This window comes from Podarcis muralis, chromosome 5 (assembly GCF_964188315.1).
Source record: "Podarcis muralis chromosome 5, rPodMur119.hap1.1, whole genome shotgun sequence".
In the NCBI taxonomy this organism is placed as follows: Eukaryota; Metazoa; Chordata; class Lepidosauria; order Squamata; family Lacertidae; genus Podarcis; species Podarcis muralis.
The window spans coordinates 73,473,569-73,499,633 of NC_135659.1; the positions used below are offsets into that span (position 1 = coordinate 73,473,569).

Below are 26,065 nucleotides of genomic sequence, written 5' to 3' on the forward strand. Positions count from 1 at the left end.
TCAAGCAGCCCAGCTGCAAGCAGTTCATGACATGGAAACACTTTCAAATCTTACTATAATGTGCTGACGGTTTTGTTGCTACCATATTCTCGCTTCTGTGGAAATAGTTTTTACGTGGACATGAACTGGAAAATTTTGATGTGTTGGAAGTAAGATATTAATGAAGAGATCTTCTCTGCCAGCAGTTGCTGCCATGGCATTGCTCTGATATTCTAATACTATTCTAATGCATGGATTCAAAACTCTTTCTGAAAGCTCCACTCCCCACTTCTTAAACACAAGTGAGATGCCCACCAAGAGGCAGCTGAACCTCATCCCATGCTGGGACTAGCTGGAGGGAAAGTGGATGGGGAGGAGTGGCAAGATATCCCCACATGCTCACCATCCATCAGCAGACAACTTCTTCACCCTGTGCTAGGGCTTGTGTAAAATTAAAAAAGGTTGGGGAGAGAAGGAAGGAGCAGTGAGGTATGTCCAGCAAACTCAGCCTGCTGTTGCCCGCCCGTCAGGTGGAAATGGAGGGAATTTTCTGAAGGAGTCGCTCAATTTGTAGGGGGAGTAAGAGGCAAAAACAGAGAGGTATGTAGGTGATTTGTTCGAGAGAGGGAGAGTTGTATTTGTGGTGTGTGTGATTAATGGATGGGGGGAGAGGATATATTAATATATGAGTACCAGCACCTTGCCAGATGCAGCTTTGTCACGCTGGCCACATGACCCGGAAGTGTCTCCGGACAGCGCTGGCCCCCGGCCTCTTGAGTGAGATGGGCACACAACCCCAGAGTCTGTCAAGACTGGCCCGTACGGGCAGGGGTACCTTTACCTTACCAGCACCTCATTTTTACATGTGTACATAAATGTGTAGACTGTACATACACAAAGCTCTCCCCATACCACCAATAACCCAAATTTTCCAAGGTTTCCAACTGCCCAGAGAGAATTCTGGTGGGTGTTTCCAGTCTAGAACACATGGTAAAGGTGCTAGGGACCAGTCGTCACTGACTCTGGGGTTGCGGCGCTCATCTCACTTTATTGGCCGAGGGAGCCGGCGTACAGCTTCCAGGTCATGTGGCCAGCATGATTAAGCCGCTTCTGGCAAACCAGAGCAGCGCATGGAAATGCTGTTTACCTTCCCACCGGAGCGGTACCTATTTATCTACTTGCACTTTTGATGTGCTTTCGAACTGCTAGGTTGGCAGGAGCAGGGACCAAGCAACAGGAGCTCACCCCGTCGCGGGGATTCGAACCGCCGACCTTCTGATCGGCAAGTCCTAGGCTCTGTGGTTTAACCCACAGCGCTACCCGCGTCCCACACATGACACCATTATTAAAACAGTTCTTACATTCACTCACTCCACAGTTGTTCCACCCTGGAACTCAATACTCATAATTCCCTTACTGACTACCTTTTCCCACTCTTTCAGGTTTTGCATTATCCCAACACAGTGCTTCATATGCAAAAACTTACCTTCCACTAACCTTTCTATTAGTAGAGTGCTACAGTGGCTGAGAAACTGCACTGTTAACCAGGATGTCCCTGATCCATGTGTCCCTTTTTGCAATGAAATTACCAGGCTTCTTTAGACAAGACACACTGCATCAGCTTCCCCAGTCACCTACACCACAGCGTTGATAATTATACAGAACAATGCTATATGCATGTTTGCTGAGAAGGAAGTCCCTCTGTGGGACTTACTCCCATATGCTTGTAAGATTGTAATATGCTTGTAAGATTACAGCATACTCACCTACATGATAGGTTTGGTGTAAAGAGTTGGAATAAGGTAGTGCTTGTGGAGCTAGGGCTGATGGGAACTGCACTCCAAAACATCTGGAAAGCACCAGGTAGAGGAAAGATGCTTTAGACTGTGTTCAAAGTCGTCAATAATAATAAGCAAGCTAAGAAGTATTATAGCAGAAATTAGTACATCAACATGCCTTAAAGAATGAGATCGTGTGAATTCTTGAAGGTGAGAGCTTTTGTGTACTGCCCGAAAATATAAGAACCAACGAACAAAGTTGGTTCTTAGAGACTTCTTCCCACTTGCACAGAATAAGTCACCCCAGCCAATACATTCCTTTCCTGCACATTTTCAGAGTTCAGAGAAATGTTATTTCATTTTGTATTAAGTTATTTTAGAGTCAGCAGATTCAGTTAGATCTATCCCCTTGCCATTGGATGGCTTTTTATTCTCTCTCTCTCTTTCTCTCCCTTTTCTTTTTTTCTTTTCAAGAGCAATGCCAAATTGCCAATAAGGAAAAGTGAAGATATTTTTTAAATAAAAATATGTATTTATTTTGCAGTAAATACTTGAGGGAAATGTGAAGTGTTGTAAGCTAGATGGCAGTATAAGATTACATTTAGCCTGTAGTTATTTACTGACAGCTGAAGCCAGTTCATGAGTAAATTGAGTTTCATAGAATCAGAGTTGGAAGGGATCCTAAGGGTCATTTAGTCCAAACCCCCTGCAATGCAGGAATCTCAACTAAACCTTGATCTGGCTGGCTTTATTACAAAATGCTCTACTGATAATCACATGCTATTCAAATAACCTTGTAATAACTGATATCAACATAATAAAAACTCAAAATGCCTGTACAAATTGAGCTTTAGGCAGAGAGTATATTAACAGAGGTTATGTTAGGAGAACAAAGTTGTCTATTTTGGTAATCAAGCTTCAACCAAAGCAGTTTTACAAAACTTTGCTATAACCTCTGGTTAATCAACTCTTCAGCTCTTAAGCTAATTATGAATTATTGGGGGGGGGGGTATTCCTGCTAGCAGGGTTACAATACTATTGCACGCCACTCCAATCTCCAAATGATGTGAGATTCTAGGAGTTCCAGGCGCTTACCCAGGGTTTGTGTCTCCTTCGAAACGAGGGACAGCAAAAACTGTGATGTCTTTATGATATAAGGTTTATTCATACATATATACAACCTGAGTCTGCGATGGAAGGGTTCACAGCGTTAACACCCCAAAACACGCCTTGTTTCTCCCATAGCCACAGCCTTGGATTCCAGCAGAAATCAGACATGGTGCGCTGTCTCTCCCTCTCTTTCTGACTTCTAGCTTACATCACTCCAAACTCTCTGCCCTCAACTCTGGCTTTGTCTTTCTAGCTATCTATGAGTTGAGAAAAGGGCCCCACCCATTTGCCATCTCGCACAGAGTGCTTTCTCTTTGTTCCCCTCAATGGCTCATCACCCAGGCAATCACCTCATCAGGAAGCTAGCCTGTCTTTTTTCCCCGCCGACACTTGCTGGATCCAGGGGTTAGAAGGGTCTCGGCATGCAGCCTACCCCCCCTCCAACACATAACAGTACGATAGGCTTAGCCTTTATAATGGGAGAGAGGAAGACATAGGGAAGATGGTATTGAACATGTTATAGGTGCTTTGACTGACATTTTGTATGGGGTTTCAGGAATATAGGAAGCTATATTTGGTCATTGATCCATGTGACTCAATACTGTTGACACCAGCTGGCAGCAGCTCTCTATTGTTTCAGCCCTACCTGGAGACACCAGGGATTGGTAGTAGAGCATGTGCTCTGCTACTTAGCTTCTACATCATGGAGAGAGCTTGGATTAACACATCCACAATCCTTCTGAAACAATGTGATTTGAGTTAGTCAAAATTACAGCACCAGACACCCATTTTATAGCTAGGCATGTGGAGATTTGTCCACAAAACATGTAGCCAATTCACAGTTTTGGAGTAGGGCCAATATGAAAGTTTTCCATAGGTTTGGGTACATTGATGCAACCCAAATGAGACTGTCATTCACAGGAAGCTGTACTCTATCTGTGCACCCATACACAATCAGTGTTCATCATGTAAATCCAAGCAATCACATAATGACTTTCCCTGTCGCTGACAGTTTGGATTAAATGTATTAATTGCTTTACATTTGCTTGAAAAATCCAAGTGAGCTAATCAGGATTAACTGATCTGCAAATGAGTTTCATTTGGTATCAACGATTCTCAAGTGTTGTGCTGGTGTTCATATGTAAAAAAGAAATAAATCAAAGACACCCTCTGAGTCCAAATTCCACCATCCAAAATGTCGGCTGTCACTGCTCCACCTTTGCCTCTTGCTAATTAGCCTGCGTGGTGGAAGTGTAAAATTCTGCACTGAGTGTAAAAGAAACCCAGGTAGCCTCCTCTTTTCAAGCGTAAGAGTGATGTGTGCCACCAGCTCTGAAATTTCCCACAATACAGACATTTCCCACCAAGGAAGCCCCAAAGCGGAATCATAAAGTTGATAGGCTACAGCACACACACCCCTTAAGAGCTTATCAGGAGCTAGATGACCAATATGGAAGCAAGGTCAGTGTAGTGTAAATGCACAGGTGGAGCCAAACTGGCTCTTGTGCATTTGCACCATACTGATCTCGTCGTTGCCTCCCCACCCCTCCCCTTTACCTCCCAGTAAGCAGCAACAACACAACTGCTCAAAGGTTCGCTGACTGGTGTCATCCTACCACACCATCTGCTACCGGTCAGTAGTACTTGGCTGAATAGGGGCTGCCACCTTTTTACCCAAGAATATGGAATGGTGCAAGTCTTGACATAGAATCATTTCCATGGAACTTCCTGGAAATGATTGTCCAGCTTTAGTGCATGCTGTTCGTAATTCTTCATTAACTCAACTTCTGTTTGTAAGATTTAACAAGCTCTCAAGCCTCACAAGAGTATACATAAGCTCTTTCTTTCACCCAGCACTCAACCACTAAGTGCACTGTGGAATCAGTTTAAAAATAATATTATTTAGACATGTGTCTTGTAAAAATGTGAGCAGAGTCAATTTCACTGCTGACTTAACTCCAATTGCTGTTTATAATTGTTCTGCTGTGGGTTTGCTGTGTGCTTCATTGATGTTGAATTTATTTGTTTTAAAAGGTGTTACTGATTGAGAGCTGCCCTGATGGAAAATCTTTTTAGAAATAAAATAAATAATCTATCTATCTATCATCTATCTATCTATCTATCTATCTATAAAAAAGAACCACTGGCTTTCTTTCTTTTGTTGGATATTATAACGATGGACATAAGGAATACATTCTCTGGAGTCCAGATGTTATCTCATAAAACTAAGCCCAGTTTGCTGAAGTTAGATCAATTGACTTCCATGTCAAAAGTACAATTCCTGACTTTCCTGACTGCAACATTTGGAGGCAATCTCCCTGTCACTGTGATAAAGTTACAGTGCAAACCTAACACATGTCTACACAGAAGCAAGTCCCACTGAGTTCCAGAGAGCTTACTCCCAGTGGTTATATGATTACAGCCTTAGGCTTCATTTTCACTATCCGGCACGCCAACTGTTTTGACCCCCTTGATACATATATTTTTAAGGGGAATGGGTCCCCTCAATCTTCAGGTGGCCCTGCATGCGTCAAGTGTGACATCCTGCATGCATCGCACGTGTGTGACGTCACACATGCAATATGTGATGCAGGTCCAGTGGCCAGATCCTCCAGGGTTCTTGTGTCGCACGTGACACGTGACACACAACAAACACACAACACACACCAGCACCCAGTACCCCAATCTTGGGAGCAACCTGGTGCCTCTGAGCATTTAAAGCACCATTATAACATTTAAACACGTTAAACAGTTATGGCTCTCCCTGCCGCCACTGCCAGGAATCCTAGGAAATGTGGTTTAAGGGTGGTGAGCATTGTTAGAAGACACACTCACCACTCCCCTCTCAGGGTAGAGCAGGCATAGGCAAATTCGGCCCTCCAGATGTTTTGGGACTACAACTCCCATGATCCCTAGCTAACAGGACCAGTGGTAAGGGATGATGGGTATTGTAGTCCCAAAACATCTGGAGCTCCCAGTTTGCCTATGCCTGTGGTAGAGCTTCCTAGGAAGAGGGGTTGATTGTTAAACCACTTCAAGAATTGTAGCTCTGCGAGAATGAATAGAAGTCTCCTCAATTATCCACACCCTTAACAGGCTACAGTTCCTAGGATTCTTTGGGTCATGACTGTTTAGAGTGGCATAATACTACCTTAAATGTATAGTGCAGTTGGGGCCTGATTCAAGGTGTATGTAAAGGGCAATGCAAAATTGTCTCACTAGGAAACCAGGGGAGAAAAACCAGCATTTTGTTCAGATACATTCGTCCATACCCTTCAAGCGTCCCAGTTTTCCTGGGACATTCTTGGAATTACGGGAGCCATCCTGGCTTCTAATCTGATCCCGGAATGTCCTGTTTTCCCCCTCCTGCGCTGCTGCCACCAAGCTCAGAGAGGAAAGTGAGCTGGCACTTGCAGCCGGCATTTGCAGTAGGACCCTTGTGAAGTGGAGCCCTCATGAGTGGGAGAGTCAGTTCCCCACTGGAGTGGAGATGGTGGACACGCACAATGCTCTTGCTGGCCCCTCTCTGTGGGTGTGGGTGGAGGAAGTGAGTGAGGAGGGAAGGAAGTGAGCACGTGTCCCGCTTTTCAGATGAAGAATGTTGGAGCTTGTTGTTCAAAGGGCTTGTTGCTAAACTTGCAGAAACACCTTATTAAGCTTATACACTCACTATCTTGGAGAAATGTGCAGAATCATTAACAGCCTCAAGGGAAATGGGTTTTTCCAAAGCAATGTATTATTTGCACGCAAGGGAGCAGTGTTGTATTAGAAACCAGAACAAAGCGAGCGGTGGGTGCACTGTTGATGGATCAGTCATAAAACTACAAAACAGTGAAAAGTTGTCTCATAATATCCCTCTTGCGGTCAAGTTATTAAACTGTGTGTGACTTTGGGAGTAATAATGACAAGCCTGCCTATATAATCCTTTAGAGTATTCAGTATTCAGATATGCAGATGACACAACCTTGATAGTAGAAAGTGAGGAGGAATTAAAGAACCTTTTAATGAAGGTGAAAGAGAAGAGCATAAAATATGGTCTGAAACTCAACATCAAAAAAACTAAGATCATGGCCACTGGTCCCATCACCTCCTGGCAAATAGAAGGGGAAGAAATGGAGGCAGTGAGAGATTTTACTTTCTTGGGTTCCATGATCACCGCAGATGGTGACAGCAGTCACAAAATTAAAAGTCGTCTGCTTCTTGGAAGAAAAGCAATGACAAACCTAGACAGCATCTTAAAAAGCAGAGACATCACCTTGCCGACAAAGGTCCGTATAGTTAAAGCTATGGTTTTCCCAGTAGTGATGTATGGAAGTGAGAGCTGGACCATAAAGAAGGCTGATCGCCGAAGAATTGATGCTTTTGAATTCTGGTGCTGGAGAAGACAATTGAGAGTTCCATGGATTGCAAGAAGATCATTCTGAAGGAAATAAGTCCTGAGTGCTCACTGGAAGGACAGATCGTGAAGCTGAGGCTCCAATACTTTGGCCACCTCATGAGAAGAGAAGACTCCCTGGAAAAGACCCTGATGTTGGGAAAGATTGAGGGCACTAGGAGAAGGGGACGACAGAGGACGAGATGGTTGGACAGTGTTCTCGAAGCTACCAATATAAGTTTGACCAAACTGCAGGAGGCAGTGGAAGACAGGAGTGCCTGGCATGCTCTGGTCCATGGGGTCACGAAGAGTAGGACACGACTAAACAACAACAAAAGAGTATTCAGTGCACTTCACATATCTCAATAAAACCTAACACAATGACCCTCCAAGATAGTATCAGTAGTCTTATCCCTCTGTTGAGTTTAGGCTGAGCAAGAGTGTGGCTTGATTAAAACTACAGATATAATTGGATCTGAAGTGGGGCGGGGGGTCATGTTTTCACAATTCAATCTCTCTTTACAGAAGTGTCCCTATATATCACAGACAGACTTCTGTTTTCTGGCACCTGTTCTTTGTTAAAAAACTGTCCCTATTTTATTTTTGAATAATTTTTTTGAGGGTGGCATTCTTCTTAGAACTATATAGTGTGTTTCTATGCATGTGCCAGGGACCAGACAAAATGACAGATGAAGGCAATTTGGCACCTGAAGCATACAAGTATATATTGGTGGTGGTGGTGGTGGTGGTGTCATCGTCCTTGACTCAATGGCAGAGCACATGTGTTGCATGCAAAAGGCTCCAGATTCAATCACCAACATCTCCAAGTAGGACTGGGAGACATCCCACCTGAATTCCTGGAGAGCAACTGCCAGTCTCTTTAGACAATACTAAGCTAGATAGACCACTGTTCTGACTTGACATAAGGCAGCTTTTGAGAAGTAGGAGGAGACATAAGATTGGAGAAATGTGAAATGGAAAGAAACCAAAATTGATATATTTGCCCATCCCAAACCAGAGGAAAAAGAGTAAGCAATTTTGACAGAAGCCAATCAAAATCTAAAACCTGTATTAGGGGGGCCTCACAGCGGTAAAGGAGAGGTTCAAAAACATTGTTGTAGCTTCCACCAATGCAGCAATTTAGCCTCAATACCCATCACCAACCTGGTGCCCTCTAGATGTTTTAGATCACAAATCTCGTCATTTGTACTATGCTGGCTGAAGCTGATGGAAGGCATCAGGCTTTGGAAGGCTGTTCTATGTGCATACATTGCCGACAAAAACTAGTTTCACCCAGGTCAGATTAATAAATGCAAGGGATCTCTAGAACTGGACTCAGTCCAGAGCCCCTTCAGGCATGACTATGGTGCTATGGGATGTGCTGTAGCTATATGGTCTTTCTGATATGCTGCCAGTAATGGCAGATCGCACACTTGTAGAGTCTACACCATGTGGTTCCAGCACTGCTGCCACCAATTCTAGAACTGCCATATGGTGGGTCTTCCTATGTGAACTGGTGCTAGGGGGAAGGTTCTAGCCTAGCTTGCTTCTTGGCACGCTGGTTTTCTATTTGCAGGGATGGTGTGGTAGGAAAACATTTAAATATACAAGGCCAAGGCATTGAGCCCAGCCTACCTAAAATATCGTATCTCTCAATACAAGTCTCTCTGGGTGCTAAGATCCTTGGGTGAGCACCTTCTCTAAGTCTCAACAACATCAGAAGCAAGGATGTTGGTGACAGACGAACCTATTCTGTGGCTGTTCCCATATTGTAGAATTCTCTCCCAAGAGAGGTTAGATCAGCTTCCTCTTCGTTATCCTTCCGCTGGCAGGCTAAGACCTTTCTATCGAGACAGACCTTTCTATCGAGACAGAGATCTTTGAAAACTAAGCTGCAGGTGATGCTGATCACTGGGGCTGCTGTACCTGCGTTCTGATGTATCTTAATTATTTGGGGTTTTTTACTAGTTTTTTAAAAATTATTTTGTATTTTATGAAGTTTTTTTAATGTTTTAAGCTGCCTCGAGTCCCAGCTTGGGAGAAAGGCAGGATATGAATACATTAAATAAATACATCCTGGGAATAATTTGGCTCCGCTGTGAAGTGTTTGTGTATAACAGGCCACCACAATACAAAACACGCATTAAACACACTGTCCCCTGTTGTTCTCTTCCAGCTTCCATTTGGCATGTATTTGGAGGAATATTTGGAAAGGGCCAGCTCTCAATAAATCATAAACATTTATTATTTATTTGTGATATTTCTATGAGTCACTTCGTTGCTAAGAAGTGTCTTTAAAGTACAATGGGAAATCATGGGCATTAGAAACGCAGTATGAAGAGCTTGTCAAAAACGAGTCAACAGCATCCAAAGAAGTGCATGCCTAACCAGTGGCATGCAATCAGTGGACATGGGGGACTAGACTAGTCCCCTAAATGTTCCCAGTAAATTAGAGTGTTAAAGTATTAAAGCCTGGCACCTCCTTCCCAAAGCCCAGGAAGCTTCTGCCTAGCTTAGGGAGGGAGGCACAGTGCTCTGACTCATCCAAGAGCCCTCCCGCCACCTTCCCCAACAAAACCCAACCCTTGCAACAGCCTCATAGGGTCAAGCTCTATCAGGAAGAGCTGCTGTGCTCACTAGGCCTGGCCTCCTAGACTGTCTTGTTTCTTTGAATAAAGAGTTGACTTCACTGAAACCATGTGCTGACCCGCACCTAGTACCTGCTTCTGGCACCTGCCCCTGTCAACCTAGGGATGGGTGGGTTCCCCACCCCTAGACCCTAGTAAAGGGGTCCAGGGGTTGGGTTCTGTCTGAAAGCCCAAAGAGGGCTGATGGGCCGTAGAACATCCCAAAAGGGCAACCTGGTGGGATCACCCATTCAATTGGTTTCACCTTGATGGAGATATCAGTCAGCAAGCAGGTGGGCTGATTCAGGATACATACCCAATGCCTAAACCAAAACCAACTTACATCTTTAATCAATAAAGTTGTGGCCATTTTGAATAAGGCCATCTGTAGTTACTAACACTGATGGCAATGTTCTGCCTTCACTATCAGAAGCAATATTATCTTTATTATTAGATTTATTAGATTTCTATGCTGCATTTCATCTGAGGATCACAGGGTGGTTTACAATATAAAAGCACAAAAATATGTTTCTAAATACCAGTTGCTGGAAACCACAGGAGATGACAGTGCTGTTGAGATCAAGTCCTTCTTTTGGGCTCCCCATAAGCCCCTGGCTGGCCACTATGAAAACAGGGTGCTAGACTAGATGGGCATTGTAGTGACACAGGAGTCTAGTCTTATTTTCTTGTGCACATTTAGAACCTAGCTAGTTTTTGAAACAGGGATGATCATATTTTGACAAAGGGTCTTATTGTATCTCAACGTTCAATCTTTCAGCTTTTACTGTAGTACTGGTACTAGGTTGCATACGACTTTATATGAAAGTGAGGTCTAGACATATTTAAAGACATAAATGAATCTTGGAACCTGCATTGGGCATCTTCTTTTAATTTACAAAACAAGGTGGGATAACTCAAAAACATCATTACTCAATGTAAAAATAATCAATAAAACTATTGACCAGCAAGATTCTGCAAAGTCAGCAAGAATTCTTGGGAGTGGGAGGTGGGGACCAGTAGGCCCTCCAGATGTTACTGGACCACAACCCCCATCATCTTTGACTGTTGGCCACACACAGTGGGGCTGATGGGAGTTCCAGGATTGCTGGAGGGCCACGGATTCCTAGCTCTCCATCTTGCACTTTACAAAAATCAAGAATACAGATCACCATTTTGGTCTGCTGCATATAATTCAACAAAGAGGAAGGTGTCAAGCAGTCTTTGCCCTCCTGTTCCCTATTACAAGGTTCCTTATTTGAGTCAATACTAAATAAGGAACAGGTGAGGAAATTCCATAGCTAATATGCTGCCACAAAGGTGATCTTCTGCTTTAACACCAAAAATCTCTCCTCAAAAGGCACAGCCAACTGGAAGGAGGCCTCCAAAGAAGATCTTAATGACTTAATGAATGGTTTATATGCAACTGGGGCAAATAATTCCTTTTTCTCCCCACTGAAATTCAGTAAAAATAATAAATCAATATATAGCCCTTCTTCACAGTAGCCTTTAGTGCAACCCCAAACCTAATCACAAGCGCCTTGATAATTGTGGTTTCCCTTTTGTACAATATCCTTTTTGAGCTGGACACAATAGTCCAAGTTATTGCTATTATGCGCATCTGGAGGTGATTAGCACTACCACGCATTTTTTTAATGCTTGGGCTATAGAGAAGTATCCAATAAGGAGCTTTGATTACCTTGCACACAGGGCCCTCCTTTAAGGAATATGCAGAGGTTATTATGTAGCAGCTTTTCTCCTAAAGCTAAATTATGAAAGCACACCCCACCCCTTTAGTCAATTTCTGTTTACTTGTAAATTTTGTGACCCAGCGTGGGACAGGAGATGCTTGATAAATAGTACCCTTAGGGAGAATTCCAAGCGGCAACCACTGGGGTGGGAAAAGCACTCAGCAAAGGTATATCAGGTAATTACCAAGCACCTCCAGCTGCTCCTGTCATACTTCAGCAACGACCATGTGCTGATTCAAACCAGAGTAGCTGAACTGAGGAAGAATCAGACTGAATTCAAAACAGAAGGAGCTTATGCTAACCGGGCAGTTACACTCCCTTTTAAGCTTTGCAAGATTGTTCTTTCCATTTAGCAAGCCTGATGGGGCGCCCTATTTATTTCACGTACTCACAGGCACAAACAAATACTGTATAGACAAAGATCCTGCTTCTCCAAAGTTAGGGACAGCTTAAAGGAAAAGAATGCAAATAAAAAGCATCCCTATAAAACATTAAAATTAATACAGAAAAAGAACTACCACAAAAAGCACCTAAAACATTGTTGTTTTTAAGATCCAAACCCATCGGTAAACATTATATAGATAAACAGCAAGCAGTGCTAAGTTAAAACCTAGATGCTCATTTTCACAAATTAATAAGTAGCTCATTCCAGTCTTTGGTTGATGGCACAAACTGTTCTCCTTCCCACAGCCCAGCAGATGCTGTTTTAATAGGTATGGGGGGATTGCATCTTAAGGAACAGAATCTGAAGGTAACAGGAAGGCAGTGGTTACTTTTAACCATAGCCTATAAATACATTTTCAAGAGATGCTATATAGTGCAAATTAATTTCAACTGAATCACAAGCTTAGGATAGTGACAGGCAGCTACCTCTCAAAAGTGAAGCAAGTGCAGAGAAACTGAAATTCAGATGTTTGTATAGCCCTAGCCTCAGGAAAGGTCATTTGAATCTTAGAACTAGATCCAGAACATCAGTGGCACGCCCACCTGGAAAACTGGCATTTGTGATCAACAAAAGCAGATTTTGATGAATTATTCTAGTAATCTTTTTGGCTTCTGTGTATTGAAAATTACACAAGTAAATAGTTGCTCATTGCACAGGCTATGTATACACCCTTTTGTTCTTTTCCTTCAACAAGTTATAAGCTGTCCTCCAAGGGAGCAAAACATATATAGTGCGAGGAGTTATGAGGAATGCATCCATTTTCATCAATGGAGTGACAGATTGCATTCCCTCATGGCGTAGGGCACGCGTTTATTTCAACCATTTCTTTCCTCTGAAAGGTGCCTTATGCACCTTCTGGTTTTCTTCTGTCTGAAAAAGATCAAAGCATTCTAAAGTCTACTGTTACAAAGTTCTCCAACCCACATGGGGGTGACGAAAGCAGCTGTGTTGTGTACATGAATTTGAGTATGGGTGCAGAGTACTGCTTTGGGGTACCGCCCCTGCCAGCCCAACTATGACAGGCAATATAAACAAGACGACTAGCATCTTTAATTCGCCAACCGATGCTTAGCTGCCTATCTGTGAGGAGAAAAAAGGGAGCAGCAGATCGTTTGACGCTTTATAGTGCCTGGCACAACACTAAGGTATGTGGCAGTTATGCTTGAGGATTTGTGAATCTTAGTCAACCCTACCACTTGTGTACCCAAACTTTATTCTCCCCTAGCAATCATTAGTAGAAAATTAATCAAGGCTTCTTATTTCTGATAATATCACTTGTGGACTTAATGTTCAGGGTTGGTTTTTTTTAAAGAATTAGGTGGAGGTGAAGAGATGCTAAAAGTTACAATATAAACAAAATATAAAGATTTGATGCATCAAAGATGTATTTAGGAAAGAGAATATTCTTATGATGACAATATTCTGGACTTTCAGACCTTATGTGATGCTTTCATCCAGAAACCTGATTTTTTTTTTTATTCTAAGCATCAGTGAAAATAATTAAAGAATGTACCCAGATAGTGCGTACCAATGTGCAAATTACTGTGTGAACATCTATAAACCTTTACCAAAATTCTTGCAAAATCAGTTTGACATCAGAGATATCTTCTAGTTCTTAGATTTACACATTGGCTCTTAACACTTTTGGTGGGAGAAACTTTTTGTTGATTTCAGGCTTTTCTTTTGTGTAACATAGTTAGAACCAGGGAGCTAGTAAAAGGAATTAACATATTTCTTAAAACAAGGTTATCTTTGAAAACATAGGAATTGCTAATAATCATCCGGAGAACATGATTTCTCTTTTTATCTAACATTCAAAGCGAATCTAATAAATGTAAAAGACCCCTGTAAGATACAGGTTCATATTCATTCATTTTAACCACTGTGGATGAAAGAACATACTTCAGCCTCTGAAGCGAAGTCTCATATTTAATTATGTTAATAGGTCATGGTTTGATAATTTTCAAAACTTTGGCATTTACACATTCCAACTCTATACCATTGTAAAGTGATGCAGGTATATATTTCAAGGTGCTTAAAGGTTTAGCCAGAAGAACAGTGTTTTAACTGATTTACAGTGTAATCTTGTACATGTGTAATCAAAAGCAATGCCTACTAAGTTCTGTCAAACTTCTTTCCAAGCAAGTGTGTGATTGTAGCCTTCAGTCAATTAAACCTATTGAAATATTAACCATCGTCAGCCTTGAAGGGTATTTAGTGAAGACAAATGTCTTCTGAGCAAATAACACAGATAAATCCTTCTGTGGAGAAATAATCTGAAACACTACATGTAATTTTTATTTTATTTTCAGGGAATATACCAGGACAACGGGCTCTCCCTTTTTCTTTTCAAAATGTAGATTTCTGTTCAGTTCACTCTTCTGAAATGGTGCTACATATGTAAAGCCTTGCATATGCCCAAATGGTTAACTTTATCATATTGTTCTTTACATAAAGCATATTAATTAAACTGGGGGCAGCTGATATATACAGTGGTACCTCGGGTTAAGAACTTAATTGGTTCTGGAGGTCCGTTCTTAACCTGAAACTGTTCTTAACCTGAGGTACCACTTTAGCTAATGGGGCCTCCTGCCGCCACCACACAATTTCTGTTTTCATCCTGAAGCTAAGTTCTTAACTCGAGATACTATTTCTGGGTTAGCAGAGTCTGTAACCTGAAGCATCTGTAACCCGAGGTACCACTGTATTGCAGGACACTGCCGATCAAGTGACTTTGTAAAGAGCCTTGCAACTGGTGAACATCTTCAAATGTTTCAAATGCCTGTCCCTGGCTTGGGCAGGAACGGGGGCTTGGATGTGAGAATGACTGCAGTGTGCATGCAGTTCCACAGCCAGAGCTGTGTGTGCGAAATAGTATATATATATATATATTTATATTTATTATTATTATTATTATTATTATTATTATTATTATTATTATTACTACAGTAAAAAAAACCCAAACCCACTCACCTCTGGTAACTGCAGCCTAAATGAAGACACTTGGAAGCAAAAGAGCATCCTAGCATTCTCCCCCCAGGGTTCCTGCTTTTAGGCTTAATCCTGTAATTAAGGTTAGCTTTGTATTTTTAGTATTGTTATAAGTTGGGAGAGGGGCGAGGATCCCCTGAACTCTTAGGTGCCAGATCCTCCCCATAATTCCTGGATTTAGTAAAAGAGCATGAGATGGGGAGCCTGTTTTATGCTCCGGAGAGGGTCAGATGTGATATTTGGAATCTGAGGCTGCAGCAATGGGAAAAACAGGACCCTCTTGGGATGTGAATGCTCTGCACTCTCTCCATCTAGGAGCAGGTTGTGTATATGTGTAAATAAACCATATATCATAAACACCACAGACTCTGCTGTGCCTCATTTTCCTAAAAGGGAACCTACTCTAGTAAATGTGCCTGCAGCCTATGGACTCTCGCCCAGCTCATAGTGATTGGGGTGGCATGTTAACTATATTATCAATCCCTCTGGTTTTTTGTTTCAGTACCAAAGGCTAGGATAACAAACATACAAACAAATCTTATGCACACTTTTCTGAGAGTAAGCGCCACTGAACATAATGGGCCATTTTTCACCCAAGTAAAAATCTGCACTATTTCAAGGCTCCACAGTTAGATTGCTCCAATTATCATCATAGCAATTTTGATTTAGAACAGTCTTTGGAAGTCATTAATGTGCTGCTCAATGTGCATTCAACAACCCTGAACAAATACGTTAAAAATGATTAAAAGGGTGTGTCTAAGATCCTACGGGTTGGTAGTTATTACCTGGTGACTGTTCAATGTCCTAGTCAAGTTGCATGGCGAGAGAGGGAGCACCATTTTATGGTTTGCCTCAGGTCACAAAATGTCTTGAGCCAACTCTGATTGGAAACGTATCCTAGAGCGGAGGAAGGTTTGCTGTTCGAGATATTGTCCCTTTATCTGTGGCCATTGTCCATAGTTGCTGGGGCTGATGGGAGTTGTCCCTTTATCTCTGGTCATTGGCCATAGTGGTTGGGGCTGATGGGAGTTGGGAGTCTACCAACATCTGGAGGGCCACAGTTGTGCAACCCCTATCCTAGATCAAGAAGCCATGGCTGCTTTCCCCAAACAAAAATCAATCAATCAATAAATGCAAGTGGATAGTTTAAGCAGGCTTTTTGAGAAAGAAAAAAAGTTTTTTCTGCAACATGCAGTTTTAACCACCACTTTTTTGGAGCCACGGTTGCAAAGGAAATGATCAAATTTAAATCCAAAGAAGAAGAAAAGCACAGTACATTGAAGTGAGAATTTAGTTATTATCAGGGCTTTTTTTCAACCCGAGCTCACCAGTGCTCAGCTCCCGTCCCTCTTGGACGGGCACAATTGCCATTCTAAGAGAGCGAGGGAGAAGTTCATGGTGAGTTCCAGCACCTCTTTTTCTAGAAAAATGTCCCTTGTTATTATCATCTGCTTCACAGGGGGAAGATGATCCAGCTAATAAATTTCTAAAATGATATTTTAAAAAATGATGTGGTTAACATGAGATTCGTTTGGGCAGCTGGACAGTGTTATGAGCAAAGTAATAAACATAATCCTATTTCCATATGCTGATTTTTAAAGCTCATGATTTTGCCTTTTTTATTAAAAAAAATGTTTGAAGTGGCAGAGATAAATTTACAAAGGATTGAGCTTATCCCCCTTACATTTAAAAACAGTAAAAATGCCATAAACACAACACACATCTTAATTCCGTATACAAACGGGTCATAATCTTTTCACTGCCTCTTGGCCTGGGGTTGCCTCATCGCTTCTGGCACGTTCCCCTAGAAGATGGCTCTGCCTTCAAGGTTGCTTTTCTTGGTCTAATTTGGAATAGCTGTTATTTTATTTGTAAGCTACCTTGAGTCCCGGTCACGGAAAAAGGTGCGGTATAAATAGAATTATTTATTATTATTATTATTATTATTATTATTATTATTATTATTATTATTATTATTACACAACACAAAAAAATCATTTAGATATCTCTTATTTGTTTTGAGCCATCAATTTCCATGTGGCAGCTTGAGATTTATTATTGGTCTCCCAGTTTTCTTTATGCTGCCCCCCTCCCACATGCAGTGAAGGTGATGCAGATTTGATCACAACAGCTGCGAGGTGTCAGTAATTTTGTGTTCAAAATAGGCCTCCTCAGGATGCTTTTCTGTTCACAATGGGGAAGCATATAGTTCTACAGTATAAACATTTGCCTTATGCAAAGGAAAGCAACTTGGAGAATATCAGCATGGCCCTTGTGGGAAAATAAAGCCTCCTCCTTTGTGTGCCTTTATTCCGCTGCTTGCCATGATTGTGACAGATCCAAACCTTGGGTGGTAGTCAACTAAATTTTACTCAGAGCACACCCATTGAAATTAATGAATATGGTTAAGTTAGGTCCATTAATTTCAATGGCTCTACTCTGATTAAGAATTAGTTGAACATCACTAACATTCAAGTTAGTAATTTAGGATGTCCAGGGTTAATCACAAATTAGTATTTCCTGGCTATTGAGACTGGATTGGAAGGACAATGGGAGAAAGGAAGATGTCTCTTCAAAATAACCTGCTTATTTAAGCATTGATCTTGATTTGATGGCAGAAAGTTTGCAGGATGGTTATGCTATGTTGGCTATTTATTGAGTACTCATTCTGATTTATTTCCAGCGAAGTTATACAACATCTTACTGAGAAATTGTTACTGCAAGCTTTTCGGTGTATTTTCCCCATTGCTTTACATACTGCAGAAAAAGTCCCTGATTTTTTTTTGGGGGGGGACAGGTTTGTTGCACAAAATTGTGCAACCTGAATTTGCCAGTTTGCAACTGAACCCCACTCACAAAATACAGACAAATCTGGAAGCAATATGAATATCCACAAGAAATATTTTTTACCAAACAGAGACTGCTTGCATAAGAAATAAAATGGCATTGGTTCCACACACTGCGAGTGATGCCCATTCATGGAAAAGAAGCACTCTGAGTTGTTCTGCTTACAATTCCTGGAAATAAGACCAGTCTTGTGCGAAATACAGCCAGTGACCTCCATGTGGCCTCACATTGGGGGAGTCCCAAAACACTTATGCCGAATTTGAAGTGCTTTTCAGTTATCATTATTTTTAAAGCAAAACAGTCTTTCTCTAGAGAAAAAAGACAAAATGTACATCTGGTTTCTGGGAAAAGAAACGAAAGGGGCCTTCATTTCTTAGTCACAAATACATTGCAGCCCATTTTCTTCCTAACTCCTAAACCTCCATAGTTAAATACATACACAAGGGTAGTTGTTTTCAATCTTCCTGAGAAAGACAGACATTTTTCTATGACAAAATAATTAAATCCAGTCAGGTAGCCTCAGCAGGGAAGATGCACAATGTCCGCCTTTCTAGTGGCAGTGCCCAGATTCTGGAACTTCCTTTCTTGAAATGTTCATTTAACTCCCCCAGCCCATCCTGCCAGTAGTCTTCTGCGGTCCTGATACTGCTTCCTCCATTGCTGATACTTACATCACAAATACACAAACATTAATGGCATTTGCGCAATTACTGCCCCCCAGCTGTCTATGTATTTTGGATTGCAGCTTAAGAACAATGTTTTCGGAAATTACATTAACCAATAATATAACAAAAAAAGTAATGCATTTTCAATAAAGTTTACAAGAAATAAAATAGTTAACCCCCACTTCATTTCTGGATTGATCAAATATCTCCTAACACACACTGCAAAATTCTGAACTAAAGATGGCCATGACTAAGGACAGAAAATAAACATATCAGTGTGAGAAACTCAGATTGGATTGATACCAGTTCCTGAGAACTGTTCATTGGGCAGTTGATAAATCTAAAATATAAATCTTTAATTTAATAAATCTAAAAGATAAATCTTTAATTATCCCCATCACATAATTAAAGTTCTTAAGGTACCCCATGGGAGAGGCAATAATTATACCAGTGAAAATCTCTGGTGGGTCACTGACAGTCGGAGTAGACAATATTGGGTTAGGTGGACTAATGGGCTGAATCTGTATCAGGCAGTTGCACATGTCCAGTGCACACATCCCAGTGGTGACTGGTATGGCGGAAGACAGGAAGACCAACAGTGGAGACAGAGCCAAGGATAATTTGCCTCCATTCTCCTCCTTGCTGAGTTCAACAAAGGCATCACTGAGTGAGACTAAGGAGGAGGCTGACAGTCAGTGCCACAACCCTTGGACTGGTTGTAAGTTAGGAGGCAGACAGGTGGGGACTGAGTGAAGGCAGAATCATCTTGGTGGGGCAGTGCCCAACTTGCCCTAATGGACCAGTATATACTACTATTCTCCCATACTGCATATGGAGAGAAGGGGACTGACGTAGAGAGAGAATGGCTTGTTAAATGCCACCTAATGATTTTATGGTAGAGTTGAGATGTGAGCTAGAAACTTCCAAATTCATAGTTCACTTCCTTAGCTACTATATTACACCTGTGCTCATAAGAAGTTTCAGACAACCACAACACTGCTTTTTCTTTATTTCAGACTGTATGTGTGCCTTCATAGGTCTCTTTGTATAAGCTACAAACCATACATATCAAATAAATTAATAATCAAAGTTACATATATGACAATGCCAATAACAAAGATGTCTACCTTTCAGTCTCTTAGCATTCTTCCTCACTGAATAGGTTGCGGAATAGAACTTATTCTTGGAGTTAAAATATAACCACTTGTAGAGTGAGACAGTAAGGATTCTTTAGTTATATACTTGTGGGTTACTTAAAATGTATATATTTTATTTCTGTACAGCTTTCCCCGTGTCTTGAGATGGCTCACAACAGTATTGCATGCTGAGATAAGAAAGGTCTTGTCTTGACAGATCCAAGAAACAAAGAGAAGGAATCATTGAAACCATATTTTGCAAGAATCATTTGCTTTCTATAGAAGCAGAAAAGGCTCTGGTGGTATGTGCTGATCCAGGATGAAGTTCCAAAACTCTTGCACAATGTCTACAGATGTTTGTACTATGGGTAGAGTCTCTCTTTCTTTTTCAACAGAAAGAATCTTGGATTTGATTTTTTAGTGACATTTTGAGAAGATTTTGAGGGGGGAACACTTGGGAAATATCAAAGCTATTTATGTTTGAAGGAGTTATGGCAAAGCTATTGTGCAGCGTAGCACGAAAACTTTGACCAGCCTTGTGGTAAAACAAAATGCTTTTGTCCTTTTCCTCAAAGCATCTAGCTGCCCACTCTTCCTGAAGCCCCAGCTGTATTTCCTCTCCATTTCTTTTTATATATATGATGAAGAGGGATAGGAATTCGGTGATGGCTCTCTGCAAATATATCAATGTATGATACTTGCAAGAACTGAGTACACCTATCCAACAGATGGTCTGTGCTGTCTGCTTTGATAGTACCAACCATCTACTGGGTGGGTGTGTTCTGACTGCCCTCAGCCCAAACAGATTATCAGAATTAGCATGCCTGCTAGCAGAACTGATCACTGTGAGCCCTATGCAGGCAGCCCCATTCCAGCAACTGGAATTATATGTGCAGGCTTCACGGTGGGGATTATGTGTACCTCACCCTACTCTATATGTGAACTAAGTAACAAAGAGCTTCATCAACCATAGGCATGGGCTTGGGCAGGTCCAACTATATCCTATTTAAATGCTCTTATGAAAGTCTTTTAACTTTTAAAAGCAAATTTTATTACATCTTAATGGGTGGGGTTTTTTTTCCAAAAGAAAGAAGCCCAAAGTCTGCTAAACTAGGGCAGAACTTGTTTATAGCTCTTTGGTTGCCAATTACAGAAAAGATTCCATGTGCGAGTTGCACTTGCTAGATCAATGCATGTTTATGTGTCTCTAACGAAACAAATGTGGTAGAGTGAGCCGTTCAAATAAGTGAGCTTTGTTCATCTCGTGAATAACTGATTTTATGCTTTTGTTATGCAGAATGAAGTCTTCAATATAAAAGCCATTTTAGAAGCCTGGACTTGCGTACTGTTGGATATAGTTATTTAGTTGAGGACTTGTTAAAATAGCCTGGCAGCTTATGCAATGAGTCTGTCAGCCACATGCTTGGATGTGCAAATCAATCTGTAACTGTCTCATGGTGGGGCAAATCCATATTAGCTACTGAGCTTGGGTTGCCATCTTTGGTCAGGCAAAATACAGGACAGGTGGGACAAAATAAAGGACAGGTTGGGGGAATTGTGGGGCACATTCTCTCTCATGGCACCAAATCCTCCCCCCTCCCCTTTGAGGAGGTGAGGTTCTCCTCATTCAGCCTCCCGCCACCCTGGCCCTGCTCTTTCCCCTGACTCCTGTAGATGGGCAGGGGCCAGGGGTAGAAGGCCAGCTCCCACAGTGACTTGAGCTACAGCTCCATCCTCTCACCCCAGCTGGCATCAGAGAAGACTCAAGGGCAGAGGAGGAGGGGAGGTCAGGTAAAGGTGGTAGAGGGGCAGTGGCTGAGGAGGAGGAGCAGCGAGAGGGAAGGAAGGAGGGGAAGAGGGAGAGAGAGGAATTTGCTCCTTCCCTCTACTGTCACTTGTGCCGGGCCAGACACCCCTTCAGCCATACCAACAGTGACACAACTGCCATTTTGGGCCAGCTGAGCTCAAACATGGGGGGTGGCATCCTGTTTGAAGTCCAAACAGGACAGGGGACACTTTTGTCCCAAAACAGTGTGATCCCAATTTTCTAGGGATGGATGACAACCCTATGCATGATGGAATGCAAACGTGTTCTCTTGCTTGACTCCTAGGATGCATAAGCACAGGCTCTTTTGTGCCAAGTCCTGAAACAACCTACCTAAATATAAGTGAGCTTACAAAAAAGAAGAGCCCAAGCAAAAACTCCCATCAATTAATCTTTTTAAAAAGGTATGAGATACTGCATTTTTGTAAAGTACCCAGAAACAGTGAGTGTGACATACAACAACACACATACCACACACTCTGAGCAGATGGGTATACTCTGTGCTAGTAGGGAACACACTCCCATCAGACAGCTCCAGACCCAGGATGATTGGGAGTGGCCATCACAGCCACTACAAGAACGTAATGCTAGACTAGATGGAATTTTGCCCTGAACCAACCAAGCTCTCCTTATGTTCTTAGATCATGATCTACCAGTACTTCTCTAGGTAAGCTGCAGAAGATCAGCAAGGATTCCGACTCTCTATTGTTTAATAATTGCAACATAAAGCCTTTCCCCACATTCCAAATTAGGCTTTTGAGAGGAATAAAGCTTGTAGGGTGGAATCAGGAATTAATTTTTGTGTGATAGGACTATGAGCTAAGTGCTGGTACTGAAAATAAATTCATGGGCTGCATATCAATTCAGAGTTACCCTATTCCTTAATACTAACAGTATGTTGCTTCTGCCCCTGCCACCAATTTAAATTTGGCTTCAGTTAATAGATCTTGAGGTTCTAGTAAAAAACAAAAAAACAAGTAGATCCCACAAGCTTGGAGGGTGCCCACCTGATCAGTACTGTATTGTAACTTGAATCAGAGTCTTTCCTATAGGCAGCTAGCTTAGCTTTCTGACATTTGTGTAAATTGCATCAACACCAAATATCAGATAAATGTTAGATTGAAACATCATGAGAAAAATTTCCTTCCAACCCAAGCGGACCTTCTGCTGCTATATTACCCACAACCTATCTGGTTCACACATTCCCACATCATGCCATTCCACTGTGGCCCTTGCCTTTGGCTTGCTCCATTGCATTAACTGCCAGCCTTCAAGTCTTGTGTTTTAGCCTTATTTCTTAATTATTTAAACTGGTTGTGACTATTTTATATACCAAAAACTGTGTGGCTTTGTGCAGGTTGTGAGAAATGCATGACTCATTCACAACTCAGTGAAGTTTATAAACCTGCCAAATTGGTGAGGGGGGTGCAATTAGTTAAGTTATTGTCCCTGTATTCGTTTTCCCTCTTTTTTCTTCTTCTTTCGATATTGGCACTGAACGCAAGAGAACCTACGAGGGAGCAGATGAAGCAAGAGGGTTCTGAATAATATCCTCTCTGAACTACTGTCCACTGCAAAAGCCACACTGTCAGTAGTTAGACCTGTTAAAATTATCTGGAAGAGGCATGGGTTGTGATGGGGAGGGCCCATATGGCTGACTTTTCTAAGTTCTCGAAATATGGCCCAAGAAACAGTGAACAAGACAATGGGACAGTTTGAGCATGAGAATCTTTGCTTAATAACAAGGGCAGCATGATGTAGTTCACTCATAGCACTAAGCAAAATCACAGCTTAGTATAAATGAGCAAGCATGTGAGCTCCCAAAACGGAGATTATGGCTACATTGTTCTTCATATCTGGCCTGTTGCTGCTGTTGTGCGTCAAGCCATAGTTTGGCTTACTATGTTGGCCAAACCCTTGCTTTTGGCTTGTCTTGCTCCAGACAAACAACAATCTTTAACCATAATTTGTCTGGAGAAGACAAACCATGGGTCTGGGTTTAGAGCATAGTTTGCCTTAGCATTACGTGTAATCTGAACTGCTAAGTACTGGTTCCGTCCGTATGCTTCTCCCTCCCCTCTCTCCTTCTTTGGTATGTCCAAGTGGTTTCAGGTGAAATGACATTAAAGCTGCAATTGTTTACCCGCTTGCCTGGGAGTAGGGTTGGGGCAAAAATTCAGCTCACATTTATACCCAAACCTATGAAATTTACACTTTCCGAAACAATAAGCAAAACGGAACACAGTCATCTTTCAAAAGGCAAACTCCTCCTGATTTGGCAGTGCAGTTCTCCAGCCAATGTATATGTACAAAAATGCTCATACAGTATTCAGGTAAAGTGTGCATATAAATGCATACATTAATGAAAATAGCATACAAAAGCACAATTGCTTTGCAAAATATGTATATTAGGCAAAATGTATATATAAACATGTGTATATTAGGAGAAAATTGTAGTGAAATGTTGGTGAACTTTCATGAGGACCTGAAAAAACAAAACCTGGATGTAGAAATATGAAGAAACAAAGCTAAGCTTTGAAAATGAGAAACAGAGAAACCAAAACTGAGATATTCACCCATACCTGGGAATCAGGTTATAAGCTTGCACTGTAAAGTACCATTTCCCATTTCATTCCAAAGAGCTACTTTGGAATTGGGAATTCTAATTACAATTTTTCACTCCCCCACATACAATTTGAACAGCAGATTTTCCATGACATTTTAAAAGTTAATTTTGAAATATCCATTGCTTTCATCATGATCCATTTTCCTTATGGCACTGGAGGCTGCTTTTCAACAAACACATGCTCAGTACTTTGTGGGGCATACAGACCTAGTTCCATGGTTCGGTGGATGCTAATCAGTAACTTTTATTTCTACCACTTAGAGTAATATGTAAATCCAAATTTTATAACACTATCAGGAAAAAAAAGTTCAAAATAAAAATGGAGGGGGAAGAGCAGGAGGGAAAGAGATGTTTCTGAACAAGGTCATGCATACTTGAATCTAAAAGTGAGAGCTGGTTCTACACTCATGTTAAGGCTGAAAACATTGCTGTATTGAGGCATGTGTGACTGTTGGCCATATTCAGATGTGATACAGTTGGCAGAATCACATCATGCATTTAAAGTGCATTCAATGTGCATTTAGACCACATGACTTCTCTCAAAGAATCCTGGAAATTGTAGTTCACCCCTCAAGACCTACAGTTCCCACCACCCTTAACAAACTACAGTAGTTCCAGCACTCCTGATCTACTCTAATCTTTATCCAGAGGGAAAACAGATAACAGTATGGCTTAGAATTACCGTACTTCTGACTCAGCGCTCATTGTTTGTTGCTCCCGAGCAAACCGCAAACCAAGAGCGAACATTCATTTCAGATCACGGTTTCTCACCCCTGATTTGGATAGCATGCAAAGTCTGCTGCTCCATGGTCTGCTTCCCCTCTGGAGGAAGGGAGGAGCAAAGTTGGGGAGCCTGAGTTGGGTGCACCGGTACCTGGTACCCAAATAAGCCTCTTAGTTTACATTTCTAGACTTTCTTTCAACATCCCCCAAGAAATCACAAAAACGCAAGCATGATTTTGCAGTCTGCAAATCGGACTATGGCAGTACAGCAGTATTTTCAGTTCAGCACTAAAAATATATATACGTTGAATGGAGTGGTGTAAACCAACGCAGAATCAATTAAGAGCACACTTGTGAAATTGACTAGGGAAGACTGGAACGTATAAAAGCCCAGCCTTGATGCACACAATTTTAAACTGTCTGTCCTATAACACATACCTGCTCTTTGTCAATACGGGGACTATTAATTTCTTTCTATGCATTTTTAAAGTATTTAAAAATAACTAAGATGTCGCTTGCTTTTTCAATTTCAAATCATTGCCAGGTTTCTTCTTCTCCTCAGACTTAAGGAAAGGCTAGAACCATATTAGGGCTGTGAGTGAGTGTCCAACCCTTTTGCATTCATCAAAGCCAGCGAAGCCTGTGCCTAGTCAACAGATAAAACTGGACTTTACGGAAGGATTTGATATTTTACCAAAGAACTATTCCAAATGCTTTTCTAGCAATTATTTGTGTCTGGCTTGCATCTGGGGATGTTCTCATTGCACTCAGTGGATTTTTTCTATGATTAAAATTACACAGGATTAAGTTCAAGTACACTCTTTTCCTGTTTGCAAATGATTTGAAGAGTCATGCGGAGCGGAAAAAAACACCTGACCACATGCAGTAAATTAAAGTGGGAGGGGGCGGGGAGCCCATCCAGGTACTCTGATTAATTTGGCTGCGACTCAGTATGGCTCTATGTAAAAAGGCTAGAAGAGGAAAAGGTTTGCAGCAATCCTAGGGGAGGAGGGTGACAGCAAAAACTCCAGGAGCATCGCTCGTATTCTCTTCAGACCAAGAGGACGACAAGAAAGAAAAGCTGCTCTGATTTGCACTAGTGAGTACTGAATGCAGTAGCCACTTGCTACTTTCATAGGAAAATAATAATAATCCCTTTTCTGAAAAATTCTGCTTTCTAACATACTTTT

General features: G+C 41.6%; 1 protein-coding gene across 2 annotated transcripts in view; it reads left to right on the top strand.

The window, feature by feature from the left end:
* The window catches only part of ASIP (agouti signaling protein), a 73,308-nt gene that overhangs the window by 27,010 nt on the left and 20,233 nt on the right, over positions 1 to 26,065 (top strand). Inside the window, exon 1 of one of the 2 annotated variants that reach the window (XM_028734892.2) lies at positions 25,374 to 25,974. The exons of the other annotated variant lie outside the window; for it this stretch is intronic. The gene's annotated coding sequence lies outside the window, so the exon portion shown is untranslated. Of the gene's footprint in view, positions 1 to 25,373; positions 25,975 to 26,065 lie in introns of those variants that run through there. 2 annotated transcript variants of the gene reach the window in all.